Genomic DNA, 8,898 nt, shown 5'->3' with positions numbered 1-8,898 from the left:
ATATATATATATATATATATATATATATATATATATATATATATATATATATATATATATATATAGGTTCAGGTTCATTTGAGACCATTCTAATTTTGTGAGACCGTAAGACCAAATCTAAAAATAATTTTAAAATGCAAAATAAATGGAAAAAATCTAAAAATTCTTTTTTTAAATATTATTTTCGGAACTTGAATTAACTAAAAAAATAAAATATAAATAAATAAAATAAAAAAAATCCCGTTTTTTTTTAAAATACGTCAAATATTCTAAATAAAATATTACACTGACATATTCTAAAAAATAATTTTAAAATGCAAAATAAATGGAAAAATCTAAAAATTCTTTTTTTAAATATTATTTTCGGAACTTGAATTAACTAAAAAAATAAAAAAAATCTCATTTTTTTAAAAATACGTGAAATATTCTAAATAGAATATTACAGTGTACATATTCTAAAAATAATTTTAAAATGCAAAATAAATGGAAAAATCTAAAAATTCTTTTTTTAAATATTATTTTCGGAACTTGAATTAACTAAAAAAAAATAAATAAAAAAATAAAAAAATGCGTCTCACGGTCTCACAAAATTAGGCCGACTCACATGAACCTAACCCTATATATATATATATATATATATATATATATATATATATATATATATATATATATATATATATATATATATATATATATATATATAGGATCAAATGAGAACATCTAAAAGGTTGAGAACGCGAGAACAGATCACAACCTTGTAAATAATTAGATCTATGACTATTATTAACTGGACAATTTATGAATATTTATAAAACTGATGTGCTAAATTTGTAACTTTGAAATGGCAAGAAGGGCACAATAGGAAATCCATATAATTTAATTAAATAGAAATTCATATAATTTCTCTATCTATCTCTCTCTTTCTTTCTTTCTCTCTCTCTCGCTCTCTCTCTCTCTCTCTCTCAACTTAACTAGAAAACCCTAATCTAATTATTTTGAGAAAATGACGCACATCCCCACCTTCTTCACCACTGTTTTCGTTCATCGTCTTCTACCATCCTCCATCGTCGACCATCGCACAACCACCATCGAGCCCCCTCCATAGTTTAAACGTGGTCATTCACACGGTTGCTTCCTTCTTTGGATCTTCATGATTTCAACAACAATAGATTTCATTTTCTCTTAAAAGAGCAGACATAGGGGAGAACCAAATCAACAGAGAATCATTCAATCTAGGGAGAGCTTTCTGGGGCATGTAAATGGAGATGAATTAGAACCAAGAAATCATTCATCTTCATCACGCATCTACTTTCATCTTCTTAACTACACTCCATCGCACCATTACTACCCATCTATGCAACATGCACCACATCGACTTCAGCCCACCATCTTCAAATAATCAACACATAACCTGTAACCAATCGGTTGCTCCAGGAGGATACCATCAACGTCACTCCATCTTCGTTGATTCATCGATTTCTTGTGATAAACATCATAACTACGCATGTAAGTCGATTTATTAAGAGCATCATTACACACGCACCAGAAAGCTCTCCCCGGTTTGCCATTTTCATTTTAACTTTCCTTGTTCTTCATTTTTCTAGGTGAATTGTAGACTGTTCTTCATTTACCCACCAACCCTATATTTCTTGGTTCTAATTCATCTCATACCAGCCCTTATAATTGATGGAAGAGATAGCCACACAAAGTTGTAATCAAATTCAAGGTAAAAGGTTTTGCACATAAGTTGTTTTGATGAAATGCGTGAGAGAGGTATTCATTTGTGAATAGCATGGTATTCATTTTTAATAACAATATATTCATTTGTAAATAACAGTGTAATCATGTGTGAATGAGTGTATTTATTTATGATTAGAGATATTCTTTTAGTCATTTATGAATACCAGGGTATTTATTTGTTAATAACAATGTATTCATTTGTAAATAGCAGTGTAATCATGTGTGAATAAGTGTAATTATTTATGACTAAAGGTATTCTTTATGAAGAAATGATAACTTTTACACTCGTTTTATTTTCGGTTGATTAAAAGAAAGGAATTGGGTTACTTGTAAATTGACATGTCTTCATTTGTGATTGTAGTAGTATTAGTTTTTTTGAAAAAAAAATAAATCGTTTATGAATACAAATGTATTAATTTGGTGTTGGATTTCTATTAATTTTTTTGAAAAAAAAAGACGTGAAATAGGAGAAAAAAAATATTTTTTAGGAAAAAAAAATTAGATTTTTTTAGTTAATTTTTTTTTTATAAAAATGTTTTTTATATTTAATTAATAAGAAAAATAAAAAATCAAATATTTCCTTCTTTTTTGGTAACTGATCCTAAATTTAAGGGAATTTGATTGATTTTATTTTATTTTAATTTAATTAAAATATACAATTACTAATATGCCCTTATATATTGATTGGTCCAGAACTATTCTCACGTTCTCAACATTTTAGGTGTTCTTATTTGATCATTTCCATATATATATATATATATATATATATATATATATATATATATATATATATATATATATCAGTGTTCTAAAAGGCACGCCATGGCGTGAGGCGTGGCTTCGCCGTTACGAAAAGCTTCATAACGTTGCTGTTAGGTGTGGCGCGTGGCAAGGCGTGATATGGCGTTCCATGGCGTGTTATGGCGCGTGTTTTTTCGTTTGAGACACAGTTTTTTGCTCTTTGTTATGTCTTTTCAAATCGGAGATACAAGTATTGTGGTTTTTGTTAACTTTTTGTTATTAGTTATTGATCTAACGCTTCTAAAAAGTAGTTATATTTAATATAAATTTATATTTATGTGGTAATATAATTTTAAATTAATACAAAATTGTCGCCTTACATCACGCCTTGAAAAACGTCATGCCTCGCCATGGCTCGTTAAGCTTGAGGCTTGGCCTTGCCGCCACGTCACGCCTCACGCCATTTAGAACCTTGATATATATATATATATATATATATATATATATATATATATATATATATATTCTCTATCCTTGGCTCGTATCTTGTATAATTTTTGCAATTCGCTTGCGAAATGGTGTGACCCAGGTTTTGATTAAATTATCTATCCTCAAAGATTTCTCATGATCAATATCTATAGGAACCAAAATAAGGATACCTCACAATCCTCATACTTTCAGGCTGTTATGGTATGTCTGTGCCCTTTAAAATGGTGATTTTGAAACTCTCAATGATGATTGCATCTGTGAGTTTAATACTCCAATAGTTGATACACACTATGAGTTTGTGGATATTGGCTTGCACAAGATGCATCTTCTGAAAAATGGTAGCTCTTCCAATGACTATTATATATAGTCATTCTTAATGTATTGAAATCCAAAAGTCCCAAAAACCAGTGGGCACTCGGTAGATTGATAGGGATGTAAAGCTGCAAAAAAGGTTCGAATTAAGTAATCATCGAATAACATGTTCTTATAAATGACTATTACATAGGTAATGTAATTGTAACACAAGTATATGGTATCACACTCAGACCAATGTGGGTAAATGAATCCATCAACCGTGTTACTCTAGTTATAAGCATCTAGGTTGAAAGGTGTTGGCATAAATATAGACCGAGCATTGTCCGGTCAACGCTCTTTCAGCAATGAGATCCAGATCATGATGTGCTGCCAATCAACACATGTATACAAATAGTTAGTATTGTTACTAAATGTGTACTAATTAATGATCACATAAGTATATAACTTACATAAAAATCTAACCAGCCCAAGTAACTGTCACCATATGAGTGTGTATGTTGTTACAGTGGTTTCTAGGTGCATACGTAACTTTTGTCTAGGGACACTGTCTAATGAGCATCCGAGAAATCACACTGTAAAACATCAACAATTACTACGCTAGAAAGCCATACCGTGGGTTGGACCCTAGTATTGCTCTCTGATATCTAAGTCAGGTGATGACTAGGTAAGTTACTAAACTGCTTATAGTATTGCATCCCTTATTCATACATTGTTACTGTTCCTTCAAGGGTATTTATAGGCCTCACCGAATTCCTTAGTATAGGATTGCATCCGTTCTTTCTTTATTGTCCGCTTAATAGGGAGTTACACATTTTATCCTTTTTCCATTAATTTATTACTTCAGATCTTTCTTTTGCACGAACCTTGGGATATGTTTCTTGTTCCATCTTTTACCCTTATGATATTAATAATGTCTCACGGGTCTAGTTGTGATTGACCTATCCCTTATTGGTCCAAGAATTTGTATACGATCACCCAGGACAAAATTTAATCATGATGAGTTGTATTTGTAGCCTTTTGGTTCTGTAGGCCGACCCGGTGGATACGGGCCGGTATTGGACTTGCTTGGATTATCGGTCTGGGTTGTAACATCATGTGTCCCATTGTTTCTTTTTTCAGGGCCATGAGCCGGAAGTCGATTGTGTAAAGGCTTTGAGACTTAAGGAGGTAATGTTTAGACCTTTTGGAAGGAGGAAATGATGATTATGAGATCTAAACCTTTGATTTGTGTTTTGGGCCGAAGGGTAGAACGGGAAAAGTCACCAGCCTGGTTCTTGCATGAAATATGGATTTTTATTCGAGAAATTTTTATTCCACGATATTTGGATAATATTGTAGAGCTCTTCAATACCTTTCCATGGATTTAAAGAACGTCGAAAACGGAGTTGGAACGAAAAATTTACGACCGTTTGAAGTTAGGACAAATATTGGGTTAGCCGCATATGATGGGCGTACGAGGAGTACGTTGGGCATACTAAGGCATCCCTAGTATGTTGGGCGTAAGCAATCAGTGCCCAAACCCTATTTTCATGGTTTGAGCCCTACTTAAGCTCCTTAACTTCTCCAAACCCACTTCATTCTCAACCTCCACCTCTCCATCACCCTCTCTTGAAACCTTAATCCTAGTTTGAGCCTTGTCTGCAAAAACAAGGTGTTTTTATGTGTTTTGGAGTGTTTTGGTGTACCTTGGAGAATAAGTAACTTATTGAAGAAGCGTTTTTCGCATTAGAGCTTCTAGATCCAGACCCTGTTCACCTTGATCTTTTTTCTGGATGTATAAAGTTTGATTTGTAATGATGAAATTGTTAGATCTAGCTAGTTTTGGGTGTTATGAGCTTTTGGCCACTTTAAGTGCATAAAGTTTAGATCTTGGAAGTTTGTGACCTTGTTATGGATAAAGTTGGAAACTTTATACATCTAAACATCATATTGATTCAGATCTGAAGGTTGGAAACTTGGACTTAACAGATTATGTTAAAAAAGATGCACTTTTGGTCCCTTTATGACTTAAAGACTAGATCTTGTTTTTTTGGACCATTCTAATGCATAACGTTGGAAACTTTGTCCATTATGGAACTATTAGGAACCATAAAATGTTATATTGGTCCTTTTATCCCTTCCATGCAAGAGTTGTGATGTCTTAATGGATTAATAAGTTAGGGTTTTAGCTTTTGGACCTTCCCTAGCCATGGAAAGTCATAAACGTGGAAACTTTATGAATGAAGACAATGTTTTGAGGCTAGATTGGAGATTGAGTGAAAAGTCCTTAAGGTATTAAGTGCTTAATTGAACGGATGGAATCAGCTTGAATACGCTGGGCGTAATTTTCGTACGTTGGGCGTACTAAGCCATGCCATGTACACATGGTCTAAGTTGAGTACGCAGGGCATACTCAACCAGCCTTGGACTTTGAATTTTGTTGACTTTGTTGACCATTGACTTTTTGACCAAGTTTGACTTCAGTTCGAAGTTAAGAGTTTTGATTGTTGATCAACATTTTATATGGTTTTGATGTTAGTGGATCTGCATGAGCAAGGAGTGTAGCACGGAGCGTATCATGGTGTTCCCGAGTTTCTTCATTTCAGGTGAGTTTCACCTTATTGTACCGTTTTTCGAAGGAACCAATGTCTGCCCCACTAGTTGTAGTTATCTGTTAGTAGAGGGATACCTTAGGGATTATATATAGTCATGTAGGATAGACTAGGACTCTTGGTCTAGAATCTTTTACATGTTCCTTTTTTTTGTTGTGGTTCTTGAGTAGGATCACCTGTCTGGGTGGCTATCTCACCTCTAAGTATATACAGTTATGCATTCTTGGTTTGTTGATATTTAGTATGTAGATATTTTGTATGTTGCTATGATGTTGTGATCTGTTAGATTTGCATCCTGGTATCGAGTATGTTATTGTATCGTAGTGGTATGTTAGATTTGTATCTTGGCATATAGAACGTTGTTATGCAGTAGTGATCTGTAGAACTGTATGTCTACTTGTACTTGTTGGTTATCATCTAGTGGAGTGCCCTAGGGACTATATGTAGTCATGTAGGATAGCATGAGAACTCTTGATCTAGGCTTTATTGTATGTTCCTTTTTTGGTTGTGGCTCTAGAGTAGGATCATATGTCCAGGTGGCTATCTCACTTATGGGTACTTATGGTTAAGCATTTCATGGAGGTTACCTAGTAGCGGGACTATATGCTGTGAGAGGACTAGTAGGTGGTAGTGAGCATTATGATTGTTGTTTGTCTATATTATGTGCCTACTTGATCCTTGTTTTTTTATATGTCGACATACGGTAGTAGTGGGTTGAGGCAGTCCTGCTGTGTGCTATAGGCCAAGATACCCGGTGCAGGCCAGTTGTAAGTCGTAGGCATGGAGGCTCTAGAAGAGTGGTTGGGTTGATGTGATAGGCCAACAAACCCTGGGTATTCCAGCCCAATCGCTGAGTGGACCCAATTCATGGTTGTATGTTTATTGTATGGGGTATTTTTGCGGAAACTTACTAAGCGTTATGCTTACCTAGTTGTTTATTATTTCAAGTATCATCACTAGCTATGGGAAGGCGAAGGCGAGACTGTACACACTCATCAGCGGCATTGAGGATTTCTTGTTTTCTATGATACTCTAATTTTTAATAAATGTAATTTGGAAGAAATGGTTTTCTTAATAATGGATTTATAAATTGGGAAGTTTTACCTTAATAAATATGAAAAATGGGACGTTACAAGTTGGTATCAGATCCTGGTTTGAACGAATTGAAGGAACACTTGTTTGAATCCAGTCTCAAACTAAGATCCGAGAGTTTTTGCAAAATGTTTTTAAATAAGAATTTATAATAAAAGGTTTGGGTTAAGGACATGAGCTCGGTCTCTTGTCACGTTCTTGTTTGATTCTTGGATTGGGATCGGGAACGTGGACCTTGATCTAACTTTGGTTTTACAGGAAGATGTGGTGTGTAAAGTTAGCAAGACCTCGAACAGGAGAGTGGCTCCCAAAATACCCATACTTGTTATGTTTGTTGAGTTTTGATTTTTTTTTATATATGAATTGCTAGAAAAAGCATGCTAGTGGATAAGGTTCTTTAAGAAACTGTTGAATGGAAGTGCTTGAGCTGAGTATTGCCTTATGATATAGGGGGTTGCTTGCTACATGTTACTTGATTGTGTGATTGCTACGTGTATATTGATTAGTTCTATATGGTCAAAATTGAATAGCCCTTGAATGATGGATGTAACGCCCGTAGATTCGCGCTAGTCAATTTAGAGACGATAAGCATCAAAAATGAATTTTTGATGGAAGATTATTTAGAAGGAGTAATCTTAACGAAGTTGTAGTATATGTTACAACGATTCCGTACATATAAAGAACGCCGAAATCCGAGTTATAACGAAGAAGTTATGACATGTCGAAGTTTCACGACAGAACCGGCACGACACAGCGCGACGTGAATAGTGAATTTACGTTAGAGCGATATTTGGCCTTAACGATCTAAATGAAAGTCGTATAATACGTTAAACCGAGAGATTGCATAAAAAGAACGTCTAAATCTGACTTTGTATGAGGAAGTTATGATTTTTTGAAGTTTCAGCATTAGCAGTATGCAGCCAGAAACTCAAGATTGAGGTCGAGTGATATTTAGCCAAAAATTTCTAAATAAGAATTGAAAATCTCATCAATAATAGTCCAACGATAAAAAGACAGACGAAAACGGAATTCAGATGAAGGAGTTATGAATTTCAAACGGAGTTTTCCTGTCCCGGCCTACTAAAAATAATATATTAAAATTAAAGTCAAAATTAGCCAATGGAGTCTAAAAGAGAATTGTAGAGCATAATATCACCTTCGTGTCGATATAAAGAACGTCGAAAACGGAGTTCGTATGTGAAAGTTATGAATCGCTGAAGTTCGGGCGCGAAACCCCAAAACTGTCAGGGTTCACGACGTGAAAACAGTGTTCACAACGTGAACTGACTTCTGATGCCTTCTGGAGCCTCCAGAGCAAGTGGACGAGTGATGAACGCAGTGACCTACTTTGCTCACGACATGAACACTTAAAACTCACGACGTGAGTGCAGAAATTTCACCCTATAAATAGAAATCAAAGGTCAGCCGATTTTGGTTGCTCCGTCTCTTCTCTCTCACTCTCGATACTCTCTCTAAGCCCTATTTTAACCCCCCGAAGCCCTGATATCATCCCGAGACCCGAAGCGAGCCCCGAATATCCCAAGGAGAAAGGAGTTTCTGAGCCAAATCTCTGCGTGCGAGAAGCCAGGTATGTAAAGATATTCTAGTTTCACCGAAAAGCTACTACTCTTAGAGCCGTAGTGCTGTCCGATCATTTTCTGATCAAGTGAGTGTATATTCACTTTCTTCTAACACATAAATACGAAGTATTTTCTATGAAATACATGCTATGTGTTTATATATTGTTTTTCCATTTGAGATGGGCATATAATTGATGTTTTTATACAGGTGTTAAATGATTTAAATTGTGTTTGTATTTATATCTACAAAAATGTTGGGTAGAACATGGGTAGATGGAATATTTGGTGACGATGTGACTTCCTGCCTATTGAGTAAATCCTTGGTGACGATGCGACTTCGTGCCTATTGA

This window comes from Lactuca serriola, chromosome 4 (genome assembly GCF_051521515.1).
Source record: "Lactuca serriola cultivar US96UC23 chromosome 4, Lser_US96UC23_V15, whole genome shotgun sequence".
In the NCBI taxonomy this organism is placed as follows: Eukaryota; Viridiplantae; Streptophyta; class Magnoliopsida; order Asterales; family Asteraceae; genus Lactuca; species Lactuca serriola.
Note: the sequence above shows the minus strand (reverse complement) of the source record.